This window comes from Acinonyx jubatus, chromosome A1, assembly GCF_027475565.1.
Source record: "Acinonyx jubatus isolate Ajub_Pintada_27869175 chromosome A1, VMU_Ajub_asm_v1.0, whole genome shotgun sequence".
NCBI classification, from domain to species: Eukaryota; Metazoa; Chordata; class Mammalia; order Carnivora; family Felidae; genus Acinonyx; species Acinonyx jubatus.
This window is the reverse complement of record NC_069380.1, coordinates 188,621,692-188,648,924: the sequence shown is the minus strand read 5'-3', so window position 1 is coordinate 188,648,924 and position 27,233 is coordinate 188,621,692. Positions and strand designations below refer to the sequence as shown.

Below are 27,233 nucleotides of genomic sequence, written 5' to 3'. Positions count from 1 at the left end.
GACTCAGGAGCCCAGTGTTTTGGACTTGCTATTTCTTTAGGTAAAAGAAACGTCCTGATTGTAAAATGCTGACAACTAAAGCAAAAAATAACTCAAGCCAAGTAAAACGTATGTGAAGGCAGAGTTGACACCTTGTCTTAACCCTTTGCTCCCCCAGCTCTGACCCCCTCCTTTGGCAAGGATGGGGAAGGAGGGAAGCTTTCCATCCTGAGGGTGCCAAGAATGCACAGAGGATGGTCTAAAACAACGTGACTTTTCTCGTCCCTTACATGTCTCTTTTTCAAATTGATAGTGTACATACTGTATGAGGACAGAGTACATGTGTATAATTTATAAATAAATACCCGTATGTTGGAGATACATGCTTCAGACACTGGAAGTGGCACACCTAAAGCAAGTGAGGAGGGGACCAAGGTGAATGAGATGAGGTCTTCCCAGTGCCTGTGTCTCCTGCTGCTGGCGTGTCTCTTACACATCATGATGCTTTCAAGAGTGTCTCCTCTTCTTTTTATTTTCATTCTTATTTAAGTTTTTAAATGTTTATTTATTTTTGAGAGAGAGAGAGTGAGCATGAGCAGGGGAGGAGCAGAGACAGAGAGAGATACAGAATCTGAAGCAGGCTCCAGGCTCCGAGCTGTCAGCACAGAGCCCGATGTGGGGCTTGAACCCACAAACCGCGAGATCATGATCTGAGCCAAAGTCAGATACTCAACCGACTGAGCCACCCAGGTGCCTAGAGTGTCTCCCCTTCTTTATTGGGTACCGTTACCAAAGACTCCACCTTGTTGTGCTAGCTTCAGTATGTATGCACCAAGTTCCGGGATGGAAAGGCAGTAAGGATGGGGAGTGACCAAACATTCTGTCCTAACTGGCATGCTTGGAATTACTTTTAAGGAATGAAAATAAGTTTGAATGAGCCATCCCTAACTCCGCTCATGTTGCCCCTTCTTTGTGAATAGATGTCACTGTTGAGGTGCCATATTGGTTCAGTCAGTGGCTCGAAAATGTAGCAGCACACAGTGGGATCTCTGAAAGTAAAACTTGTCTGAACCTCCAATAAAACTGCATAACTATGATTTATTCAACGCTTGGTGTGCCAGGTGCTGTCCTAAATTCCTTACATACGTTATAATTCTTAAAATCATGTGTCCGTTGGAGGTGCTATTCCCATTCTTTAAGGTGGTGACACTGAGCCTCAGAAGGATGTGACTTGCCTGAGGTCCTGTAGCTAGGAAGTGGTTACCACCCAGCTCCACCAGAATGTCAAACCTATCTCAGAACCATTTCATTCCATCATCTTCTATGTCCCAGCTGGCTCAGTACCGGACACAGACCCCTAGGCGCGTGGCAGTTGACACAGAATCTTTCTGGTTTCTAGGGAGGCTTAACACCTTTTGGAATCTTTTTCTAAAAGGCACTTCCATGTGGTTATTAGATACCAAACAGGTCACTTACAGGCAGGTCAAAATGACAAAAGAAGACTGGCAATATTCGTTTGTTTTTATAAAAGTCTTTGATTTCAAACCTGCAACCAAAGTTTTTAATTTCTCATCAGGGTAAATATGTTCACCTTGAAAAGGATGTGGTAGCTTGACACCCTGTATCAGTTTCTCCCTCTTCCTGGTATGCCTTTGAATGCTGCTCAGGTACCTTTCCCAGACTGTCATGTGTACCACATTTCCCCAGTATTTTTTTAAAACAACTAAGAGCAGTTTTAAACCCTCTGTAAAAGTTTATAGGAACTCACTGTCCTCTTTTAATGGTGTCAGAGTATATATTAACTCATCATAGTTTCTACAAACATTTTTAGTGAACCTCATACTGTTCAAGGAATGAGGGCTCTTGCCCCAGTGGGCTTACACTTTAGTAATGGGAATGAGAAATGAGTCCACTTCTAAATGGGCAGTAGATATGTATGATAAAATGTATGCAATGTCAGCTCACAATTTCGTGCATCAACAGTAGTGATGTAATAACATTCTAAGGCATGGATGTGCCAAAATTTACATGACATTCCTCTAGCAATAAACAGGTGTTTTCAGATTTTTGTTAATAATGCACGAAGCATTGATTATCCTTGTGGATACCCCTTTCCTTCCATGTACAAATACATGGTTGTGAAAGAACTTTGAAAAGTTACAAAATAGTGGGTTATGCTGTTTATAAGAAATTAACACCTCACGGTCGTTTGGCCTTATCCTATGTAAGGTCCTGTCACGCTATGACATTTTTCTAAGATTTAATACCTTAAAGGATTTCGGTTCAGAGGAGAAGGAAACGGAGAGTGAGATGGGTCACAGCCCTGGGCATATGTCATCCACCCCAGGACATTGTCTCTGCTGGGTTCCAAAGAGGCTTCTTTCCTCCCCTGTCTCTTCCTCACTTTCTCTCCCTGTTATTATTAATGGCAAACTGGCTGCAGTACAAGCAGTGTTATTGTTACCTCTCTTGGCCCTTGTCATATTTTATTCTGAGCCTGAGGTTTTGCCGATTGTTAGCAGCTAACAGGTATAAAAATAGCCCACTTGTTGTAATGAAGGACATGAAAATGCAAAGCGGGTTGTGGGCTCTCTGAGCTGGCCTATTAGCCTTTGCAGGATTCGCTGCAGAGTATTGACCACAGCCTAATAAAACTTCGGTGAGTAGAAGGAGGGTGACAAATGATAGATCAGTTTTACCCTTTGAAGAGGTGAGGAGACCCTGAGTGGTTTTGCAATCAAGCTCATTTATTTCCCTGCCTCTGCTTTTAGAAGTAGCAGGCTGGGTTTTTTTCTTTTCTCTGGGATAATTGGGTTGTTTTAATCTCCGTGAGGGACGCTCACCTTTGTGGGCAAGCTGGCATTTGCTATTATGCTGAAGAGATGTAAGGGTTATTGAGAATTAGTGGATCATTCATATCTCCAGTCACTTGTATCTTGTGCTGTGGGTGAGGCGCTGTGTTGTCCCCACAAATAAGGCACGCATTGTCCCTGACACATGGAACTGTACCCAGATCTGGAAATCTTAAGCATACAATTATATACATGGTAAATGAAGCATTGGACTGAGATGTGTGTTATTGAGGAAAAGAAGAGGGGGGTAGAGAGAGAGAGAGAGAGAAGCAGGGGGCGGGGTGGAAGCATCCAATTGGAACATCAGGGAAGGTGATGCTGAAGGCGAGAAGGAGCCAGTCATGTGAAGAGGGGAGCAAGAGCATTCTGGCAGAGGGGAGGGAGTATGTCCAGGGAATTAAGGTGGAGGAGAGGCCGAAAGAAGGTCATGGTGACTGAAGTATAGGGAGCAAGGGAAGAGGTGACAAGAAGTAACATGCTTGGGTGAGTTGTGATGAGAGCCTTGGTGCTAAAGCCCTGGGCTATTACTGAAGAGTTTTAGATGCAGGGCGAACATGACAGAATGTTTCCCGGGGGTTCTTCTGGCTGCTCTTGCCTGTGTCCGCTGCAGCAGGACCGGGTGGATGCAAGAAAACCACTTGGGAGACTTTCACTATCACAGAGATGGTGAGAGCCTGATCTAGGAGGGCGGTGACAGACATGCAAACAGAAACAACTCAAAATGTGTTTTCTTCTGGCAAAATCAGGAAGACTTGGTGATGGGTTGGAAGTGAGAAATATGTAAGAGGGGGCCTTCTGGGACGTGGAACTCACATCACTATCATTTTATGAGGTGATTCTTGATACAGTCATTTTGCGGCAGTTTCACAAATACTTTACAAATCTATCCTCGTGGAGATGGTGGGTTGCTTTTTTTAATTTACGTTTTTCATGGAAGTAGAGCCACACAGCACACCGTGTAATGAACAGTTGATTCTTGAACAGCACAGAGGTTAGGGGCTGACACCCGTATGCAGTCAAAAATGTGTATATATCCTTTAACTCCCCCAAATGTAACTACTAATAGCCTATTATTAACAGAAACCCTTACTGAAAACAAAAACAATTGATTAGTACAAATTTTGTATGTTATATGTGTTAGGTACTCTATTCCTACAGTAAAGTAAGCTAAAGAAAAGAAAATTAAGAATTTCACTGGGGCGCCTGGTTAAGCTTCCAACTTCGGCTCAGGTCATGCATGATCTCATGGCTTATGAGTTTGAGCCCTGCATGGGGCTCTGTGCTGGCAGCTCAGAGCCTGGAGTCTGCTTTGCATTCTGTCTCCCTCTCTCTCTCTGCCCCTCCCCCACTTGCACTCAGTCTCTCTCTGTCTCTCAAAATAAAGATTAATTTTTTTTTTTAAGTCCATAAGGGGTTGCCTGGGTGGCTTAGTTGGCTAAGCGTCCAACTTGATTTTGGCTCAGGTAATGACCCCATGGTTGTCTGAAGGAGCCTGAATGACTCTGCATTGAGCATGGAGCCTGCTTGGGATCCTCACTCTCTCTCCGTCTTCCCTTCTGTCCCTCTCCCCATCTCGCCCCCAATCTCTCCCTCCCCCCCCCCGTCTCTCTCGCTAAAAAACCCATATATATATATATGGAGGAAAAACATATAGTACTATATTTATTGATACCATAAGTTTATGTCTCTTGTTCATAAGATGAATCCTCTGTCCGAACCTAGCTATATCAATTTTATATGCCACAAAACACCGTAGATGTTATTCATATTGCTAACACGAGACATCAAAAATGAATAGATAATGTGAAAAATAAACTTATATTTATTTACAAGTCTAACAATTCATGCATTGATGATGAAGAAGCATCCATATGATAACTTTATGGTAGTCTGGTATAATTGTATGATTCTTTCACAGTAGCCTAGTCTATACACTAGTGAATGAATCATTATAAAAATTTTATGGCATACAGTATTACAGTCATATTCATAATACAGCCCTGGAAGCATTGTTACTTTTTTTTAAAAAACCACTTACCTGTGATGATAAGCTGATGTGCAGTTTCTCCAATTATGAAAGAAAAAAAGGCATACTGTATGGTAATATAATTCTTTGAAAGCACCATTATAAAACAGTAATAAAATGAACACATTGTTAATTTTATGTTAAATATCACTCACCTTATACTTGTGGTATATGACAGGCTGTTTACATTCATACAAGTCTTCCATAAGATGTTCTACGTGATGAATACGTAGGTGGTAGTGATGATGCCGAAATATCTCCTACAGTTCTTGCCGTTCAGTTATTAGATTTTCAAGTGAACACACAACTTACACCATGTAAGTTTATTAACTGTACAGCATGATGATCATGTCCTGTTCATAAAGTGGAAGTGGAACACCATGAAGGTCTTCGTCCTCATTGTCTTTATGTTGAGTGGGCAGAGAGAGATGAAAGGGTTGTCTTCTTGTTCCAGGGGTGGCAGAGGCAGAAGAGGTGAAGGGGGTGGAAAGGAAGGCAGAGGGGCAGGCATGCTAGGTGTAACTTTATGGAAATATAGTATAATTTCTGTCTGACTTCTCTGCTTTTTCATTTCTCTAAAAAAGTTGCTATCTGTACCAATCATTCTTCTATTAGTGGCTTTAGTTTCAGTGCCCTTACTCTAGATTGGTTCATGTTGTGAAATAAGTCAAAAGATGTCCTGAATAATCAAAACCCTTGCATTGGAGTGTCTAATGTCATTCTGTTTTCTGACACTGGCTCTTCTAAGTCTTTGTTCTCCTCGTCTGGCACTGGCTCAGAAGTAGTCATCCTCTGGTGTAATATCTGCTAGCTCTTGAATTTATCCTAGGGCCATATCTTGAAACCATTCACTCCCACCATTTTTCCATACCCACACTTTTTCATGATTTCGTGATTTCCTTGATTGACTCTTGTAAATCCTGTCAAGTCATATAAACAACGTCTGGACACAGTTTCCTGGCAGGAATTGCTTGGCTGTATGGCTTTCATTGTTGCTTCTGTAACAACAATGGCATCTTCAATGGTGTCATCCTTCTAGACTCACATGATGTCTTTTCTCTTGAGGTTCTCTTCCATATTTCTGGCAATCCTCTCTGTAGAGTACCTTAAGAGTCCTTAAGATCCCCTGGTCTAGGGGCTGGATTAAAGACATTGTGTTTGGGGGGGGGCGCCTGGGTGGCTCAGTCAGGTGAGCGTCTGACTTCAGCTTGGGTCATGATCTCACAGTCTGTGAGTTCGAGCCCCGTGTTGGGCTCTGTGCTGACAGCTCAGAGCCCGGAGCCTGTTTCAGATTCTGTGTCTCCCTCTCTCTCTGACCCTCCCCCGTTCATGCTTTGTCTCTCTCTGTCTCAAAAATAAATAAACGTTAAAAAAAAAAAGACATTGTGTTTGGGGGCAAGTAGACCACTTCCACACCTTCACTGTTGCACTCATGGTGTTCTGGGTAGCCAGGTACATTGGCTGATACCAAAAGAACTTTAAAAGGCATTTCCTTACTGACAAGTACTTCCTAACTCCAAGGACAAAACATCAATGGAACCAATGCAGAAAAAAGGATTCCCATTGTCCAGACCTTCGTGTACAACCAAAACATGGCAGCTGATGTTTGTCTTTTCTCTCAAGGCTTGGGGGTTGGCACTTTATAGATAAGGACTGTTCTGATCATAAACTCAACTGCATTTGCACAAAACAACAAAGCTAGCCGATCTATTCTTGCCCTAAATCTTGGTGCTCATTTGCCTTCCTTACTAATAAACATCCTTGTGGCATCCCCCTCCCCAGAATATGACACTTTTGCTTCCATTAAAAACCTGTTCTGGCAGATACCTTTTCTTTTCAATGATTTTCTTTCTTTCTTTCTTTCTTTCTTTCTTTCTTTCTTTCTTTCTTTCTTTCTTTCTTTCTTTCTCTCTTTCTTTGTAATATTTATTTATTTTTGAGAGAGAGCATGAGCAGGGGAGGGACAGAGGGGGAGGTGCAGAGAGAGAGGGGGACAGAGGATCTGAAGCAGGCTCTGTACTAACAGCAGTGAGCCCAATATGGGGCTTAAACCCATGAACCATGAGATCATGACAGGAACTGAAGTTGGATGCTCAACCACTGGAGCCACTCAGGCACCCCTCAAAGATTTTCTTAATGGCATCTGGGAACTTGTCTGCTGCCACTTGGTTGGCAGAAGCTGCTTCTACTGTTGTCTAGAATTTTTTAAGCCCAACTTTTTTCTAAAATTATCAAACCATCCTTTGCTGGCATTAAATTCTCCAGCTTTAGATCCTTCATTTTCCTTCTGCTTTAAGTTATCATAAAATAACTGTGCTTTTTCTTGACTCTGAATCTACAGGGATGCCTTTCTTATAGCAACCCTGCACTCACAAAACAAGCTGCATTTTCAATACAAGATAAAAAGGTATATTGCAAAAAGCATAAGGTCTTTGTACCTCCTGGCATGGCAGCAGTGATGGCTTCACAAATTTCCTCTACTTTTTTTTTTTTTTTTTTTTTTTACAATGGTCCTTAGGCTGGATCCATTTATCTTGAAATGGCAAACAACTGCAGCTGCAGATTTCAATCTACCAGTACATATCAAGCAATTCAACTTTCTTGCGTCATGTCATGACTTTTCTCTGCTGCTTGGAGCATTTCCAGCCTCACTATTGGCAGTTTGTATGTCCAATAGTGTTTTCTAAGGTTTATGCTACTACACTAAACACGATGAAAGCCATGCAAGAACTGGGAAGTTTCACTTTTTACTGCATTGGGCAATTAACTGGAGAGAAAAAGGTAAAGATGATTAGCATCACGTGGCATTTTAAGGGGACACTTATAACAGTTGAGCTCCCTCCAAGAGTAATAGCAGATGGTTATGAAATTATTACAGTGGTGCAATTTGTACTCTAGTTAACCTTATGCAGTTATTTACAACATAAGACTGCATCTTCACTGTTACTTACATTTCTCTCAGAAATAAACAGCGACGTGTATGATTGGTTAAGTATGTACATTTTGGTAAATTTTAATTTTTAAATAGAATTGTGTACATGTTATGGTGCCAAATGATAAAATAGACTAGTATGTGCATACGTGGATTCATGACCTACTTTTTACATTTTCAAATTTCTAGGCTGCGTGGTTTATCAGTAAGTTTTCTCAAAATGTCACAGACCTCAAAAAAGTCCCAGTATATTTATTGAAAAAAAGTCTATGCGTAAGTGGACCCACACACATGTTCAAACCCATGTTGTTCAAGGGTCAACTAGAGTCAACTTTTCAAAAGTTAGGAGCAATATACACCCAACATTCTACTCTGGCACTCTCTTCCATGGTCATGTTGCTTGACTTCGATGTTTCTCTTGCATTCAGAAGAATGGCTGGCCTTGGCAGAGACTGAGTTTTCACTTTGAAGACTATAAAAAAATTCTATTCCATGTATACATTAAACCAGTCATTTTCAACTGAAGGCAATTTTGGTTGGAAACTATTAAAGATTTCTGTATGGGGGCGCTTAGATGGCATCGTCGGTTAAGCATATGACTCTTGATTTCAGTTCAGGTTATCATCTCGTAGTCATGAGAGGGTGCTCCACATCAGGCTCCCTGCTGGGCGTGCAGCCTCTTGAGAGTCTCTCCCTCCTGCTTCCTCTGCCCCTCCCTGGCTAGTGCTCACTCTCTCTCAAAAAATAAAAAAAATGAATGAATCAATGAATCAATGAATGAATAAGATTTATATGAATAAGCTAGACTGCTAGTGTTGAAGTGGAGAAAATTTTGTCCCTCAGAGGACATTTGGGCCATGTCTGGAGGTGATTATCACAACTGAGGAGGTGCTACGGGCATCTAGCGGAAAAAGGCCACACACAGGGTTGCCCCCGCAACAAGGAGTTACCCAGTTCAAAATGTCAGTAATGTCAAGGTTAAGGAAACTTGAACTAGAAGGATATTTACTAGCTTGTCGTTCTGCATGGAGCTAGGAAGGGCTTCACCAGTGTCACTGATCAATCATAGTCCATTATGGTCAGGGTAGGAAACACAAAGGGTCCTAAGTTCTTGTAAATAACCAGAAACCTATAACATCGTCCCAAGTGTCCAATTCTATAGCCTTTCAAACACAAATTTTAAAAATTACATGTGGGAAATCAAATATAGAGCTTTAGACTCTTAACAAAAATTTAAATATTTAATTAATAGCTTGCATTTAAAATTTAGATCATGATGTTAGCAAATCTAGTGCTTAGAGTATACACCTGATAGATACTACTTAAGATTTCTCCCAAATGAGATCTCTACTCTTTTTTCTAGTTGTTAACATGACATCATAAGAAATACTTCCCTAAAATAACCCAATGATGAAATGGGCAAAGTATATAAATAGGTCAAAAAAGAAGAAATTTATAAAACCAACAAACATGGAAAATGTATTTGACTTTTTTTCTATATGTTGCTATCTGAACCCCCTATAAATTACTGAATAAACTAATATTTCAAACTGGTAAAAAAATATATTTGAGAACTTCAGTAATATGAGATGCAAAATCAAAATGGTTTTTGCCCATCATGGGGTGTCTGGGTGGCTAAGTGGGTTAAGCACCCAGCTCTTGATCTTGGCTCAGGTTATGATGTGACAGCTCCTGAGATTGAGCTCCATGTCAGGCTCTCTGCTGACAGTGCAGAATTGGGATTCCCTCCCTCTCTCCCTCTCTCTCTCTCTCTCTGCCCCTCCCTCACTCACGTACTCTAAATAAATAAACAAATGAACAAACAAACATTAAAATTAAAACAACTTAAAAATTTTGTACATCAAATTCACCTACAGTTTTATTTTAAAAATATATCTAGACAGTAGGAACGGATGTGGTGACTGATATTTGTTTTTTGTATCCACCAGAATCTGTTTTTCTTTGATTTGGGAACAGTGGTCATAGAAAGTGCTGGGAAAATGCAAGTGCCAAGTTTTTCCATGAGAAAGGACTATTTTATGCTGCATCCAAAGTCATCTTATTGGTGGAAAATACAGAGACAGAAAGTAATGAAAGCAAGGAGAGGCCACCTTCTATATTAATTACCTTGGATAAGAATCTTGAAGAAGCTACTCCAAGGGGGAGGGTGTGGCTGCACATTTTGGCAAAAAGGATGACCAAGTCATGATGGCAGACCAGGAAATAATCCACATAGGAATCTGCTCTGTGAAATGGTTGGAACCTAATTTATATACTAATTAGTACTATTGAGTAGCATACAAAATAAGGATTATTTTCTTCCTTTAAAAAAAAAATGTTGTACTGCTGGTGTGTTCTCTGAGGCTTTATCTAGTCTTTTCTTTCTCCCAGGTAAGATGAGATGTTGCATTGACCAATATATATCAATTTCAGCAGTTGTTCGTGTTTTAATGAGAATGAAAAAAAAATCCACATTGGCCCACAACTGGCAATAGCGTTGTGCCCCCAGTTTGCCTCTTGTGATGCTGAGAACAGCTCATCCAACAGATTGGCTTTTCAATGGCATTGTATTAATACGCATACAATGCCATGATCACTGGGAACCCATAGAGTGTGTCTGATTTGGGAATAGGGGCACACACACATAACAATGTGCAATTAGAGTGGAAACTTTTAAAACATTCACCTACAGGTTTAAGCCTGAAAGGCAGTTTCAGGAATCCTTCCTGAGCTGGAGAGAGAGACTTTTGAATATTTTATATTTCAGAAGACCTCATAATGGCATTTTTGTTTCCTGGTTTTCAAGTTGACGTTTATTCAATGTAATGGAAAGGCAGATTTGGGGAAATGTTCCTTCTCTCTTTGGGTTCTGCAGTTACACAGGGCAAAGAAGAAACAGTTTTAATACTCCACTGGATATTTACAGTTGGATGATATTTTTCTTGTTCGGGGGCTGAATATACCCTGGTGTGCTGTTTTAAAAATCAGTCATAGATACATTTACATAGTTAGTACAAGCACAGGCAATTCACAGAGGGGGCACATTTCAGTGTTGGGAAAAAAGAATTAAGAATACAATTCCTGCCAGTAGCATTTTGGACCCAATCTGCTTCACCCTTTTTTTTTCCTTTAATGGGGAGAAATTTTTACAGTGAACTAGTTTTCCCACTGCATTGTATTAATTGGAATAAAAAATAGTTATTAGAGCAAACCTATGGAGTAAGGTCATTTAATTAGGAGGCAGTTCTCAGAAGTAAAGATATAGGTGTTAGTAAAAACTTAATATAGTGATACAAAATGAAAATTTAACCTGTTAATTTATATCTATTCAACATACAGTAGACATCTATGAGTACATACAGAATACTAGAGACTATCTTAATGGAAACATAAAAGGTGGGGGAGAGGAAGAAGAGTTCACATGTTTGTATTTTCCAGAGTGTTACATTTAGAAATACAAATGTTGAGCTTTAATCCCAGCATATTCATTTAGGAAACAGGTTATTAATTTATAAGCCTAGTTTTCCTGATTCATGACAAAAAAATAATCTGTCTACTTAATTGTTACATCTTTTTTTGCAATGATTAAGATCAAGAAAGGAATGATTAGCCAATGAAAATTTAGGATGCTCTAGCAGTATCGCTAAGTAGTTATCCTTTGTGTATGTACGTGGGAAAAGGGTTAGTGGTAACAGTGGAAAGGAAGATTAGGAACAAAGTAATTCCTATTTTTAATTCTTTTACTTGAATATAATTTACACACAATGTTACAATAGTTTCAGGTGTAGAACATAGTGATTCCATTTCTCTATATGTTACGCTCACCACAAATGTAGCTACCATCTGTCACCATACAATGCTATTAGAATATCTTTGACTATTCTCCCTATGCTGTGTCTTTTATTTCTATGACTTACTCGTTCCATGGTCGGAAGCATGTAACCCTCATTCCCCTTCACCTATTTTTCCCATTCTCCCATCTCCCTTTCCTTTGACAATCTTCGGTTCGTTCTCCATATTTATAGGTCTGATTCTGCCTTTGGTTTGTTGATTCATTTGTCATTTAGGTTCCACATATGAGTGAAATCGTATAGGATTTGACTTTCTTAGTCTGACTTATTTCACTTAGAATAATACTTTTTAGGTCCATTGTATGTTGTCACAAATGGCCAGATTTCATCCTTTTATGGCTGTGTAATTGTGTGTGTGTGTGTGTGTGTGTGTGTGCGCGTGTGTGCGCGCGTATCACATTTTCCTTATCCATTCACCTGTCAATGGACTCTGAGATTCTATTTCCATGTCTTTGCTATTGTTTCCTATTTATTTTTTTGAAAAATAGTGAGTGACTGCCATGTGCTAAGCCCCATTCCAGATGCAGAAACATGATAGTGAACAAAATAGATGCCCCCCCCCCAAAAAAAGGGTTTCAAGAACCTTATATTCTATGGGAGTGAAAGGATCTTGACAGAAAATAAACATCTAAAATATGTAGAGTGTCAGATTTAAAAATAATAATAAAGCAGGAAGAATAATATGGAGTGTGTATATGTGCTTTCTACTGTAAACTAGAGGTTAGTTCTAGCTTCAGGCATGGCTTGATACAGGAAATGGATCAAGCAATGTAATTCACAGTCTGTTTCTCCATCTCATGTTGATTTCCTCAGTGTACCATACATTGTGTCACTATAGTAACTCCAAGAGTTCTGAGCTTACATTGTCCAAAAAACTACCAGTTTCAGCAGATAAGGTATCTGTTTTCCTGTAGCTCTGACATAAACCACACACATGCATCTCATTGTGGTTTGAGTCCTACCTCTGACTTGAATCAATCACAGGAAAATAGAGTATGCTGAATAAAGTAGGACTGAGTCATGTGACCAGTTCTGGTACTCAGTGGTAGAATCAGCCCCAGTCAAACCAAGTAAACTGAAACATGGTAGGGTTCTCTAAGGAAAGTGAGGGCTCTCCTACAAGAGGACGGCAGAATGAGTGAAAGACAAGAGCCATGGGCATCTAATACATTTGGACTCACTTAGTAGAATTTTGCTTTCTGCAGCCCCAGAAAATAGAGCCAGAGGTGTATGTACTGTGTAGGTGGGGGGAGGGCTGTTTATCCTGTGGAGTATCCTATCTCCCACAGTTATCATCGTCCTGGAATGTGGTAGGCCCTCAAACTTTTACTAAAGGAATGAGCCAGTGAGTACATGAATGACTTAGACACGTGATTTTGGCTGCCTTGGTTAAATAATACTTTCTGTCATTGCCAGCACAAGGAAAAATGTAAGGCAGCTGTATGTATTTAACTGCCTTATAGAATGAGCAAAGAAAAGTAACTCAATTAGCTGTAATTTGGTTGGGTACTATTAGATACTTAATTGAATAATTACTGGTTTGGGCAAAGGGGTGTTTTTATCCTGTACTCTGATTCTCTAAACGTAGTTTATATTCATTCTTAATTTTTTTTTTCTTGTAGAAAGGGAAAGGACATTCTCTTCCAAAGAGGGAAACTGGTATGCTTGTACCTGTCTACACTGTCTGAGATACTCAATTGAATACTTAAAAATACTTATTTTAATAAAAGTAGATTAAACTGGTAAATATCTTAAGTATGGAAAATATCTAATTTTTGGACATTTCTGCACATGATATCATTGTCTGAAATTTCTAGTGATTTTCTGTACTTCAAAAATTATTTGGAGGTGAGTAAATTAGTGTTGCTAGAAGGATAAGAAGGGACACTTTCTACTATGTCCAATAAGAGATTCTACATTTCTAAAGTTATTCTCCAGAGAACATTGTATAGAACAGGGACATTTAATTAGAAACAAATTCACACAAAATGGTTATAGCGGACCATAGTTATTATTTCTTCATGATCATGTAATCCATTGAAAGAAGATGATCGGTATTGGTCCTAAGGACAGAGCCATATAAACACTTCATGCATGCATGGTATTTAGAAACTTAAAAACTAAGTTGTATTTCTTTGCTTCAAATTGGGCTCTACTGTGGTTTAACATTATTAGAAAATCAGCCTCGTTCCCCTCTTCTTCTCTTTCTTCTTTTTATTATTGAAGTGTAGTTGACACACAATGTTACATTAGTTTCAGGTGTACAGCATAGTCATTTGACAAGTTTATACATTACACTCTGTTCATCACAAGTGTAGCAACCGTCGGCACCATCCAATGCTATTGCAGTACCTTTGACTATATTGCCAATACTGCACCTTTTATCGCTATGACTTATTCATTCCATAACTGGGAGCCCCTACCCCTCTCTCTCCTTCACTTATTTTGCCTGTCCCCCATCACCCTCCACTCTGGCAACTGCTAGTTTGTTTACTGTATTCATGGTTCTGTGTCTACGTTTTCTTTGTTCATTTGTTTTCTTAGGTTTTCTATATTAAGTGAAAATGTAGTATTTGTCCCAATCTGAGTTATTTCAGGTAGCATAATGCTGTCTAATTCCATCCATGTTGTGGCAAATGGCAGGATCTCATTCTTTTTTATGGCTGAGTAATATTTGATTGTGTATATGTGTGTGTATACATCACATACCATACCTTCTTTATCCATCCATGTACCTTTGGACACTTATGTTGTTTCCATATATTAGCTATTATAAGTGATGCTACAATAAACATAGAGGTGCATGTATCTTTTTTTGAATTAATGTTTTGTTTTTCTTTGGATAAATACCCAGTAGTGGAATTACTGGATTATGTTATTTCTGGTTTTGAATTTTGAGGGAAGTTCTATACTGTTTTTCACAATGGTTGTGCCAATTTTTATTTCCACCAACAGAACACAAGGCCTTCTTATTTTCCCACATCCTTGCCAAGACTTGTTATTTCTTGTCTTTTTGATAATAGCCATTCCGACTGGTTCGAGATGAGAACTCATTGTGGTTTTGACTTGCATTTCCCTGTTGATTAGTGATGTTGAGCATCTTTTCATGTGTCTGTTGGCCATATATATGTCATCTTTGGAAAAATGTGTATTAGGTCTTCTTGATTTTTAATTTTTGTTGTTACTTGGTTCTGTGTGTTCTTAATATATTTTGGGTATTAAAATCTTATTAGATGTATCATTTGCAAATACCTTCTATCATTCAGTGGGTTGTTTTTTCACAAACGTTCTGTCCAGAAGTTTTGTTTTTGTTTTTTTTTTTGAAGTTTTGGTGTAGTCCCAACAATTTATTTTTGTGTTTGTTTCCTTTGCCTGAGGAGACTTATCTAGAAAAATGTTCCTAAGCTTGATGTCAAAGAGATGACTGCCTATATTTTCTTTTAGTTTTATGGTTTCAGGTCTCAACATTTAGCTCTTTAAATTCATTTTGAGTTTATTTTTGTGAATAGTATAAGCAGGTGGTCCAGTTTCATTCTTTTGCATGTAGCTGTCCAGTTTGCTCAGCACCATTTATTCATTTATTGAAGAGACTTTCTTTTCCCCACTGTATATTCTTGCCTCCTTTGTCTTAGATTAACTGGCCATATAAATATGGGGTTATTTCTGGGCTCTCTATTCTGTTGAGTTGATCTATGTGTCTATTTTATGCCATATTGTTTTGATTACAACAACTTTGTAGTATATCTTGAAATCTGGAATTATGATACCTTCAGCTTTGTGTTTCTTTCTCAAGATTGATTATTCACGGTCTTTTGTGATTCCAAACAAATTTTAAGGTTATTTTTTCTAATTCTGTGAAAAATGACTTTGGTATTTTGTTCGTGATTGCCTTGAATCTGGAGGTTGCTTTGTGTAGTATGAACATTTTAATAGTTCTTCCAGTCCATGATAATGTTTGTCTTTCCATTTGTTTGCATCAATTTCGATTTTTGCGTCAGTGTTTTATAGTTTTCAGTATACATGTCTTTCACCTAATTGGTTAATATTAGGTATTTTATTATTTTCGGTGCAGTTGTAAATGAAATTGTTTTCTTAATTTTTCTGCTACTTTTTTATAATGTATATAAATACAACCGATGTCTGTACATTAATTTTATAACTTGCAATTTTACCAAATTCATTTATTAGTTCTAATGTTGTTTTTCATTTTTGTTTTGTTTTCATCACGGAGTCTTGAGGGTTTTTTACGGTATCATGTCATCTGCATATAGTGACAGTTTTACTACTTCTTTACCATATGGTTGATTTTTATTTCTTGTCTGATTTCCGTGTCTAGAATTTCCAGTACCATGTTGAAAAAAAGTGGTGAGAGTAGACATCCTTGTCTTGTTCCTGACCTTAGGGAAAAAGCTCTAAGTTTCTCACCACTGGGGATAATATTAGCTGTGGGTTTGTCAGATATGTCCTTCATTATGCTAAAGTATATTTCCTCTAATACTGCTTTGTTGAAGGTTTTTGTAATGAATATATGTCAAATTTTATCAACTGTTTTTTTTTTGCAACAATTTGGATGATCATACGATTTTTTATCTTTAATTTTTTAAATGTGGAGTATCACATTGATTAATTTGTGGATATTGAACAATCTTTGCATCCTCAGAATAAATCCCACCTGATCCTGGTGAATAATCCTTTTAATGTATTGTTGAATGTGATTTGTTAATATTTTGTTGAAGATTTTTTGCATCCTTATTTATCAGGAATATTGGCCCATAGTTTTCATCTTGATCTTTTGTAGTGTCTTATTTTGGAATCAGGGTAATTCTGGCCTCATAGAATAAATTTGGGAGTTCCCCTCCCTTCCTTTTTTTTTTTTTTTTTTTTTTTTGGAATAATTTGAGGAGAATAGGAATTAACTTACTTTTAATGTGTGGTAGAAATCACCTGTGAATCCATCTGGTCCTGGACTTGTTTTTTGGTTTGTTTTTTTTTTTGTTGTTTTTTTTTTTTTGTTTGTTTTGTTTTGTGTGTGTGTGTGTGTGTGTGTGTGTGTGTGTGTGTGGTTTTTTTTTTTTTTTTTTTTTACTGATTCAATCTCATTACTAATAATCGATCTATTCAAATTTTCTATTCACTTTTGGAAGATTGTATGTTTCCAGGAATTTATCCATTTTTTTTCTAGGTTATCTAATTTGTTGGCATACAATTTTTCACAGCAGTTTCTTACAATCCTTTGTATATTTGTGGTTACCCTCTTTTAAAATATTTGTGTAACTTTACGTGTTATGTCATTCATTTTCCCTAGCATTTTGGGGCACATTTACTATGAAATAGATGATAGGCCAAGCATTTTACCTATTATCTCCTTCTGTTGTGATGTCTGCTAATTTTACAAAGTTCTTTCTTTGTGTTGCTTATTAGTGATGATTGCTCAGTGCATTCTTCTTTACAAACAGCTTTTCTCTTTATTTAAAATGTTTACATTTTAGAGAGAATACAGAGAGAGAATGAGGACACATGAGCAGGGGAGGGGTAGAGAGAAAGAGAGAGAATCTCAAGCAGGGCCCACACTGTCAGTCAGCTGAATGTAGGGCTTGGTCACAGGAACCAGTGAGTTCATGACCTGAGCCAAAATCAAGAGTCGGATGCTTAAGCAACTGAGCCACCCAGGTGCCCCAAGAGCTTTTCCCTTTTAACAGTCTTTTTTGTTTTGTTTTGTTTTGTTTTATTTTGTTTTTGTTGTAATTCAGTGGTTCTAAATTTGAATGTGCACCAGAATCACTTAGAAGACTTGTTAAAACAAATCACGGGGCTCCTTTGCAGAGTTTCTGACTTATTATGTCTGGGGTCATGTCTAAATATTGGGATTTGCAACAAATTCTCAATTGATGCTGATGGTCGGGGACCATTCTTTAAGAACCACTGCTCAACCTCAAATAAGTAGTTGGTTATGATGCATATCTGCTTGGTATTGTGAGGAAAAAGTGAAATGTGGAATGAGAAGTGCTGAGTTCCACCACAGATCTTTCATTTAGGGAATAGATTGCTCACTTAACTTTGAGTTTTGTTTTCCTGCATTGTTGAATTGTGTGTATGTATGCATATCTTCTTAGGGCATCTTGTAAGGATAAAAGTCAGGGACAATGTGATATGCTTTTGAGTTGAAAATATCATATAGAAGAAGGGTGGTGAAAAGTGATTGATAGAGCATTTAAATTGCTGACAGGACCAGTTAGTGGGAGTCTGCTGTGGATGGAGTTTAAATATGGAATGATTCCTTTTCCTTCATTTATTCAATAAACATTTATTGATCATGAAGTAGATGCTAATGGAGAGAGTTAGGAATGAAGAAAAGAGACAAAAACCTATGCTTATGTAGAGTTCACATTGTAGAAGGAAAATACAACAAAGAGGATAAGCACACAGCCCATTCTGAGGAAAGAAGTGAAATGAAGAAAAGTAAGATGGAGGGGGCTTGGTGATAGGTGTATGAAGAGAAGCAGTTTTGATATACACATAATACATAGACTAATCTCTCAGGGAGCTTAACCAAAATTCACGTGCCCAAACTCCACTCCCAGATATTCCTATTCTATGTATTATCTGGGTTGGAGCCTGGGCTGGGAGTTACCTGTTGACTGAAAGGTGGTTCCAAAGCTAATGGATTGGACTTTGGAATCTGATTAAGAAACAGTAAGCTAGAGGGTAGTAAGGAAGGAAGTTTAGCAATGTAGCTAGAGAGAGAATTAGAAAAGAAGGTGGACAGGAACTGGAAGGACAGACACAAGGAGAAAGAGGGGAAGACTAAAACCTTTATGGGAGAGAGGTAGTGAGAAGCTCAGGCAAACAGACTGTGTGGAAAGACTGTAGGGGTGGTTACGAGAGACTCGTGTGATTCTGGCTCTTCCTTACCAGCTTCGTGGCCTTAGGCATGTTACTTAACTTCCTGAAACCTTAGTTCCACAAAGAGGGTGTGTGTGCGTGTGTGTGTGTGTGTGTGTGTGTGTGTACACCCATGTATATATACATATCTTCGTTGTTGGTAGTTTTAGGTTACACATTATATATGCCAAAGTCCATCCCCTCCATTTGGGCCATATATGGTAGTGGCGGTCATGCTGATTTGAAGGCATTGAAGCTAAGGTAGAATGAATTCTTAAAACATTACATACAGACTAAGATGACCCAAAAGTCTAAAAGCTATACCGGGTGGATCTTGCCACTCAGTTGTGTGCCCCACAATATTTTGCAAATATAGGCTTGTGTCAGGAAAGGTGTCCTGATAGGAAACAGTTTGGAAACAGTCATTTGCGTAGAACTCCTGGAGTTTTCTGTCACTGGATTTTTTTCCTCCTGTGTTTTATCAGTTGCTTTCAAAGACACAAGGAAACCAATAGTTGTGAGTTCATCACTTGGTGCATACAATATCTAACATAGTAGAACTAAGAGTCTTACACGGTTTCATTTCTACCACGTGGCCTGATTTCTATTCCCAACCAAATCCTAGGATGAAAGAAACATTTCTCTACTTACTTGAAGTTAACTTCATTTGGCAGCCCTTCTGGGTTTTATTGCCTGTTCAGAGGGTTTACTTTTCACAATAAGCATCATGTGGTATCCTGAAGAGCACTATTCTGTTTGGTGTTTGTCCAAAGGAGAACCAACTGGACTTTTTACTTCTGGGACTCATTGCATCTCAAACATGGTAAACATCGTAGAATGGTAATCTCAGTGTGTTTGTGATTTTGTGGGATTGAAGACCAAAAGAAGTGCTCTTAGTTTGTTGTTGTTGTTTTTTTTTCCCATAGATGAATAAAATTCCAATTTGGATTCTCGAATAAACATGTCCTCAGTCCACTTCTTTTTTCCTGACATGTTTTGAGGTATCCAGCATTTGCTACATGGTTCATGCTTCAATTCTGACTATGAGAGTATCACTCGATGATAAAGTCTCTTGGTTCTACAGTCTGGCCCCTGGGATCCCATTTTCAGAACTTCCACCATGGTTTCTTTACTTAGCATGTCTATTTTTCTCCTATGGAGAAAGACATGCAGACAGTTCTCTTTTTTTTTTTTTTTTTTTTTGTCTCCATGGCCTCCTAGTATAGAATTGGGCACATTATTGGTGTTAGGTAATTACTTGATTAGATTGCACTGATTAAAACAAGGAGTTAGAGTTCTTGTTAGCTTGCCTTATTTCCTCTGCAGTGAAATTTTCCAAAATGCATTCTATACAACATTAGTCCTATAAAATGCTCTATTAAGAATCTGTGGTCATACAAGCTTAGGAAATGCTCTGTGTACTAGATGGCTCCTGGAGGTTCATAATATACATTGGATTTGAACTCTGAAAAATCCAGCATCTAACATTCTATTTAAATTAGTTAGCTCCCCACATGATTTTGACTAAAGATGCCCTTTCTACTGCTTTGATTTGTTTTGTTTTTGTTTTTTACTGTGAGAACTGCTTGGGAAATGCGGTTTTGCTACTGTTTTATTCTTTAACTCATTTCAAGCATTTCAGCCTCACCTCTGAAAAAAGTGTTTTCTCTCAGGGCACCTGAGTGGCTCAGTCGGTTAAGTGTCCAACTTCAGCTCAGGTCATGATCTCACAGTTGTGAGTTCAAGCCCCATGTTGGGCTCTGTGCTGACAGCTCAGAGCCTGGAGCTGGCTTCAGATTCTTTATCTCCCTTTTTCTATCTGTCTCTCCCCTGCTCACGCTGTCTCTCTCTCTCTCTCTCTCTCTCTCTCTCTCTCTCTCTCTCTCTCTCTCAAAAATAAACAAACATTAAAAAAATATTTTTAAAAAAGTGCTTTCTCCTTTCACAAAATCCCATCATTGTACTCTGTGGTTTTCTGGGACCAGCTTTTAGTTGTTGGTGAGAATATCTCTGATGAAGCATACATCTCTTCCCAGCTCCATGTTGACATCACATAGGGTGATGTCACCCTAGGCACAACCCAGTTAACCAACCCATGGATAAACATGGATGTAGTCTATCAATACCATGCCACAGCTGGCTAAGGGCATGATTTAAAAAAGAACCTAGATTTTCCAACTCTGATTCAGGATTGTTCTTTGTTTTGTTTTGTTTTGTTTTTCTAGCTTTATTGATGTATCATTGACAAATAAATTATGTAGATATTTAAAGTATACCGCATGATGATTTGATGTGCATATACTCAGCGTTGGTTGGTTTGTTTTAGAAACTCACTATCACAGGCAGGTAAAGGAGATCTGCATGTTATATGCCTAACATATACCAAAGGCATTTGCGTAGGTTAAAGAACATTCTGCTGTGAAAGACTCTGAGAGGTAAACGTTCTATCCCCATTTTTTCAGTTGTAGATGCTGGAGTTGGAAAGGGTATGTTTGTCCAAAGATGTTGATTCCGTGAGTGGCAGAGTCAGAGTTCCCAGATACATAGATAGAGCCAGCTCTTTGCCTTCTACCACACCAGTATTTTCCAGCCCTGTGACCTTGAACAGGTCACTTCTTTGTGCATAAATTTCCTCACTGATACACTTAGAAGAAGATAATCCTAAATTACCACACAGGGATATTGTGGAACTCTAGTGAAACATTGTGTGTGTGAATGCATTTTATAAATTACAAAGTGCTATTAAAATTATATTAGTCCATTACTCATATAAAATATTAAATTGTGACATCACTCTACTTCAATTTCATATTCATTAATAGGAATGAGAAGCAGTTGAGCATAGCAATTAAGAATGCAGACTTTGTCATCAGGCAGGCCTGAGTTAATCCCATCTTTATCTCTTACCCACTGGGTGATTTGGGAGCAGTTACTTAACTTCTCTGTACCTCAGTTCCCTCACTTATAAAATGGAGGCAATTCCAGCACCTAACTTGTAAAGTTGTCTAAAGATTAAAATTCTACATGAAAAGCACTTAAGACAGTGCAAGTAGCAAGTCAGAGCTTTAAAAAAAATAACTGGAATTAGATTTATCTTATTTCTCTGCCAATTTAACTAGCCTTATAAGAGAATTGTCTAAGCTCTTGTTTCCCATAGATACTGGTTAGGGGACTACTCTTTTTTTTCTTTAGTCCCAAGTTTAATTTCTTTTTCTTTCTTTTTCTTTTTTTTTTTTTTTTTTCGTTTGAGGTATAATTGACATGTAACATGATATTAGTTTCAGGTGCACAGCGTGATGATTTGATATTCATGTACATTGAGAAATGATCACCACAATAAGTACAGTAGACACTTGTCACCATACCTAGTTGAAATTTCTGTACAAAGCTGTTCTACAAGGTCAGTTTCTTTACAAAGCCCTTGAGAGCTCCTCTCTCCCAATCCAGTATTGTTGTCAACTTCTAGACTTTCTTCCCTCCCTCATCTCATTTTAGCGATGTGTACCAGGTCCATATGTATCTCTCTTTACTTCTCATGGCTGAAACATTCCTTCCTTCTTCTCTCCTTCTCCCCCTCCACCTTCCCTCTTATTCTCTTTCTTGGGAATGTGTTGCCTGATGTCGTACCCCTTCCACAAATAATGGTTAGTTGTTGATTCATGGTGCTTGGAGTTCCTGATTTGTCTTGGAAGCTGGAAAGATACTGCTCTTGAATTTTAAGAGATGCATTTAAAAGGGAATATTAAATAAAATCTAATTTATACTTGATTTCCCACACTTTTTCTTTCTTACTTTATTTTCCTCCTTTTCTCAAGAACTTGGTTCTAATAGTCTCTTGAATTTTTAACCAAAATGTTGCTTACCAATTGGAGAACATGTAAATAAAATACAGAGGAATAGGGAAGCTAACTTGTTTTTATGGTAAGGACCAACGAGTAACTACAAGCATAATTTATTAGTTTTGATTTGCCAGAACCACTTGCTTTCCAAATAAGATGAAAAGCTCCACTGAAGAGAATGGTCTGTGGTTGAATTCGTTGTTACTTGAAGAAGAAAGCTATCAACTCAGTCATAATCCACTTACTTGTCAGTCATGTTAAGATCTTGGCTAGAGGAAGATTTTAGCCTTTCCATTAAATATGAGCCATAATACAGACAGAAGCACATAAATCAAAAGGAGAAGGACCCATCCAGTCAGAATTATCTCCACTTGATTTTTTTTAAGTTTATTTATTTTGAGAGAGAGAGAGAGAGAGAGAGAGCGCGCACAAATGGGGAAGGGGAGAGGGAGAGAGAGAGACTCTTAAGCAGGCTCCACTCCCAGCACCGAGCCCAATGTAAGGCTGGATCCCGGGACCCTAGATCATGACTTGAGCCAAAATCAAGAGTCAGACACTTAGCTGACTGAGCCACCCAGGCACCCCTCTCTGCTTCTTATTAGTAACTGTCTCTCTGAGATTTAATCCTCTGCCCCAATATTTAGATAATGCAGAAGTTGGCAAACTACGGCCCTCCCTGAGACAAATCTGGCCTGCCACGTGTTTTTACAAAGTTCATGAGCTAAGAATGGCTTGTTTTTTTTTCAATAAGTGAAACAAGAAAAAAGTTTTTGATGCATAAAAAAAAGAAAAAATGTATGAAATTCAAAATTCAGTGTTCATAAAAAGTTTTATGAGAATGAGACACACCCACTCATTTATGCATGTCTACGGTTGCTTTCTTGCCATAACTGCCAAGCTGCAAAATTGCAACAGACTGTGCAGCCTGCAAAGCCTAACATATTCACTATCTGGCCCTTTACAGAGAAAGTCTGCCAAACCCTGAGATCAGACTAACTACACAGGGTTTTTGTGAGATGAAGACAGAAACTATAATTAAAGCATCTGGCACACAGTGGGCACTCAATAAATCTTGGCTGCTAGGATTATATGTAAATATTATGTTAATAAAAAGAGTCTGTGCATCTTATCCAATTCTGGTTACAAAACATAATGTCCTCTAAGGTCAGGTTTCCTGAAATAAAGCCAAGTGCCTCCGAATGGCTGTAGAAATCGGGTTTGAGGGGGTGAAGCTCTCTGAGTAGGAAGGGCTGAAGGATGTTGTTTCAGTGGCTTATGCAGTTGGTATTTAACATTGTGGGGTTGGGAGCAGGGACTGTTAAGGTAGTTGCTGTCTTCATTGAGTAACTTCTCAGGGATAGATTTCCACTCCTCAGTGCAGACTCCACATTCCAATTTATCTTTTCTCTGTTCATACAACTCATTCTTGAATTTGTGAAGGCTGTTCAACTTAGCTTCAGTGAAAATGTGTATAAGAAATGCTGCACAAGCCATAGAATCCTGATTTTTTTTTTCTACTAAATAGTTAGGTATCTGTTCTAACATTGTCTTTCCATACATCATGGAAATCTTGGCAAGATTCTTCAGAAATGGCAAGCCTGTGATCATTGAGTTTGTGATGAGATGCCTCAGTTTCCTCCTAATCAAGTACAATAAAGAGTTTTCAGGGAAAAGCCAATTTAGTCAAACATTTAAAAGTAATTAAACATAAAAGTATAAATCTAGAGGAAGGTTACTCTATTGGTGATGAGTTTATTCCAATTGAACTTCAAGGATATAATGTTCAGGATATTAATGTAGCAGTTTAAAAGCTTTATTTTTGAAAGTCTACAAAGACTGAGCCAGAGAATAAAGTTAGATGGAAATTTCACTGGTCAGTAAGCACTTGAGGTATTTAGACAGAACACAGAGTAAATCAACATTTAGGGAGCATTGGTGGTAGAGCGGTTGGCATAGCTGCCTTCCAGAATAAATAAACATTTTAAGATGAAGCTTTATGAATAAAAATTATTAACTCTATCATAAATGTTATTTTGTATTAAGTTCTCCAATACACCAGTACTGTCTCTGTCACTACCACCTTTCTGGGTACAATTTTCATATCCTCCCTTCTACCTTCATCCAGCAATTACTATAGTATCTACTCTGGCCCAGGCCCTGTTGATGGCTTTTGTGATAACTGATGAATGGGACAGACATAATGTGTACCCTTAAGAGCTGACAATGTAGTTGAACATTCAGACAATAACAATAAAGAAGGGCATGTAGTATGACAGGAAAATTCAAAGAATGTTGTGGAGCACACAACAGAGGACCTAAGGTTTGGCGGAGTACATGAGGAGGAGAAGAAACAGAAGACTTTCTGCCAGAAGGAACCTATAAGCTGTTTCCTGGATGTCCTATAGTAGGTTCCAGGTCCAGGTCGTCCAACGCCTTGTAATCTGTGTTAGGAATTTCACATTGTATCCTAAGAGAAATGAGAAGCTTTGAACTATTTATATTACGAATGAGACTAACAGTAAGTGTCTAAAGATTAAAAATGCATTGGGTTTTTTTTGTTGTTGTTGTTGTTTTTACTTTAATTCTAGTATTGTTAACATACAGCATTATATTAGCTTCAGTTGTACAATAGAGTGATTCAAAAATGCTATGTCTTAGTCGTCATCATGAAAAGTGTACTCTTAATCCCCATCACCTGTTTCACCCACTGACCCTCTGTTTCTTGGTTTCTCTCTCTTTCTTTGTTCATTTGTTTCACTACTTAAATTCCACATGAGTGAAATCATATGGTATTTGTCTTTCTCTGATTGACTTATTTCGCTTAGCATTATACTCTTTAGCTCTATCTATGTTGTTGCAAATGGCAAGATTTCATTATTTCTTTATGGTTGAGTAACATTCCAGTGTGTGTGTGTGTGTGTGTGTGTGTGTGTGCGCACGCGCGGGTGTGCACATGTGCACACGGGTGCCACTTTTTTAATCCATTCATCAATAGATGGGTACTTGGGCTGCTTCCATAGTTTGGCTGTTGTAAATAATCCTGTAATAAAGCATACCTATGTCCTGAATGTATTTAAATACCAAGTAAGGGAATGGCTAAAAAGAAAAAAAAATCCACATGCAGAATTTAGCAATATCTGCTAATATTTGCGCATTTACTAAGCTGAAGCATGGTAAGCACTCAGTGCATGTTAGTTATTGCTATGTATGTTCAAGCCACTTTTACTAGTACTATTTTATTAAACCCTCATACAATCTCATGAGATAGCTGCTCTTATTCTGACTTTACACGTGAGGAGTGAAGGATAAGAGTGTTTGTGTAGCTTACCATCTCCTCCTGGCTTAGAGTTCCAGCATCAGTATAATAAGCCAGGTCTGTCAAATTCCATGCCAGGGCAAACAGTTTCTAACTCCAGAAAATCATAAGCATGGTGGCAAGTACAAAGTTTTCCCCTTAACCAATTTTTCATACCTAGCTGTAAAGAATACTTTGAAATTCATGGTATTAAAACTAAAAGACTACAGTTCCCAAGTCAATAGACTCCTCACCTAAAATCTGTTTAGAACCTCAAATGCATTTATTCAATGTGGACATGTTTTATACTTTGACTTAAGTTCCTAAACAGTGGAGAAGAGTTTTATTGATATTAATTATATTCTTACAAACTCAAGAAGTTTGACTTCACCTTTCACATTGAGCCTCGCTGCTGCTGTTGCTCATCTAACAATAGAATCTTCAAGTGTTTCTTGGAAATAAAATATCGATGTACGATAATATCTCAGCAAGAGAGGATTAAATAAGTGGCTCAGTTCCCATGATCTCTTATCAACATGTTAAATGGAGTGGTTAAAGAATTGACCCATTTCTCTAACTATAAATACAAACCTTGGCCAATTCATTATTCTTCATCCCAGGTCTGGAAATCTGTAGATACTATGGTGATTATTGATGGGCAGATCTTTTCCTTAGAGTCTTCACAGAATGTCTTTCATAACTTCAGTCTTAGGAAGCTGATTCTATCAGCTCAGCAAGAAAGGTTTTATCTCTCAATTGCAGACTCCCTCTAACCAACCTCATGAGATTGATGTCTACATTAAAAATATCACTTTGTAAATTTACAATGAAAAATAAGTGTTGCATGGATCAAGAGAGCTACATCTTCACTCCCTTTAGAAAGGTCTACATAAAAAGGGAACATAATGAGAAAGATAATTGTGATAATTAATATAATGGAAATTAAAACACGTTAGGTAGCAAGGATTCTTTAGTGGCAGCAGACTAAGTCAGCCCAACAGAGGCAGTCTTGTCAGTGGTCCCAGACGACAAAGTTCTCCCAACAAAACCTGTAAAGCCTTGAAGGTAAGGACCCCATCTGCCTTATATCTGTCATATCTGCAAAGCCTGGCACAGAACAGCCACTCCTCAAATGAGAGTAGATTCCATTGAACTAAGACTCTTGTATTTAGTGTTTGAATGAACTCTGCCTCCTTTTTCCCTTTTGTGACCCTCCTTTCTTCTGCGCATTCATGGATGGCCTTTTGAACACTACATTCTTTCATTAGATATGCCAACACAGTACAGTGAGGGGCGAATATGCTGGTCAAGTAGCCAATTTGTGTTTTCATGCTGACTTGTGCATTTATATTTTCATCCATTTAGTGTTTTTGCCTCTTGCTGCTTCCCAGATTGGGAAGTGAGATACAAGGCTTACAGGTACAGCCACTAAGTACATTTTACATAAAGTTTATTTGTACAAACCTGTTACATCGACACTCCATGCTAACCTCTTAAGATAGGATAGTAATGCAGCTCAGCCAGATTGGCCCAGTCTATTGCTTCTAATAGTTCCTGCTAATCACTGGAGATGAGGC

General features: G+C 38.2%; 1 protein-coding gene across 3 annotated transcripts in view; it reads left to right on the top strand.

Annotated features, from left to right (window-relative positions):
* SGCD (sarcoglycan delta) overlaps positions 1 to 27,233 on the top strand; it is a 934,755-nt gene that overhangs the window by 507,608 nt on the left and 399,914 nt on the right. The window contains exon 1 of one of the 3 annotated variants that reach the window (XM_027077715.2): positions 2,528 to 2,638. The exons of the other annotated variants lie outside the window; for them this stretch is intronic. The gene's annotated coding sequence lies outside the window, so the exon portion shown is untranslated. Of the gene's footprint in view, positions 1 to 2,527; positions 2,639 to 27,233 lie in introns of those variants that run through there. 3 annotated transcript variants of the gene reach the window in all.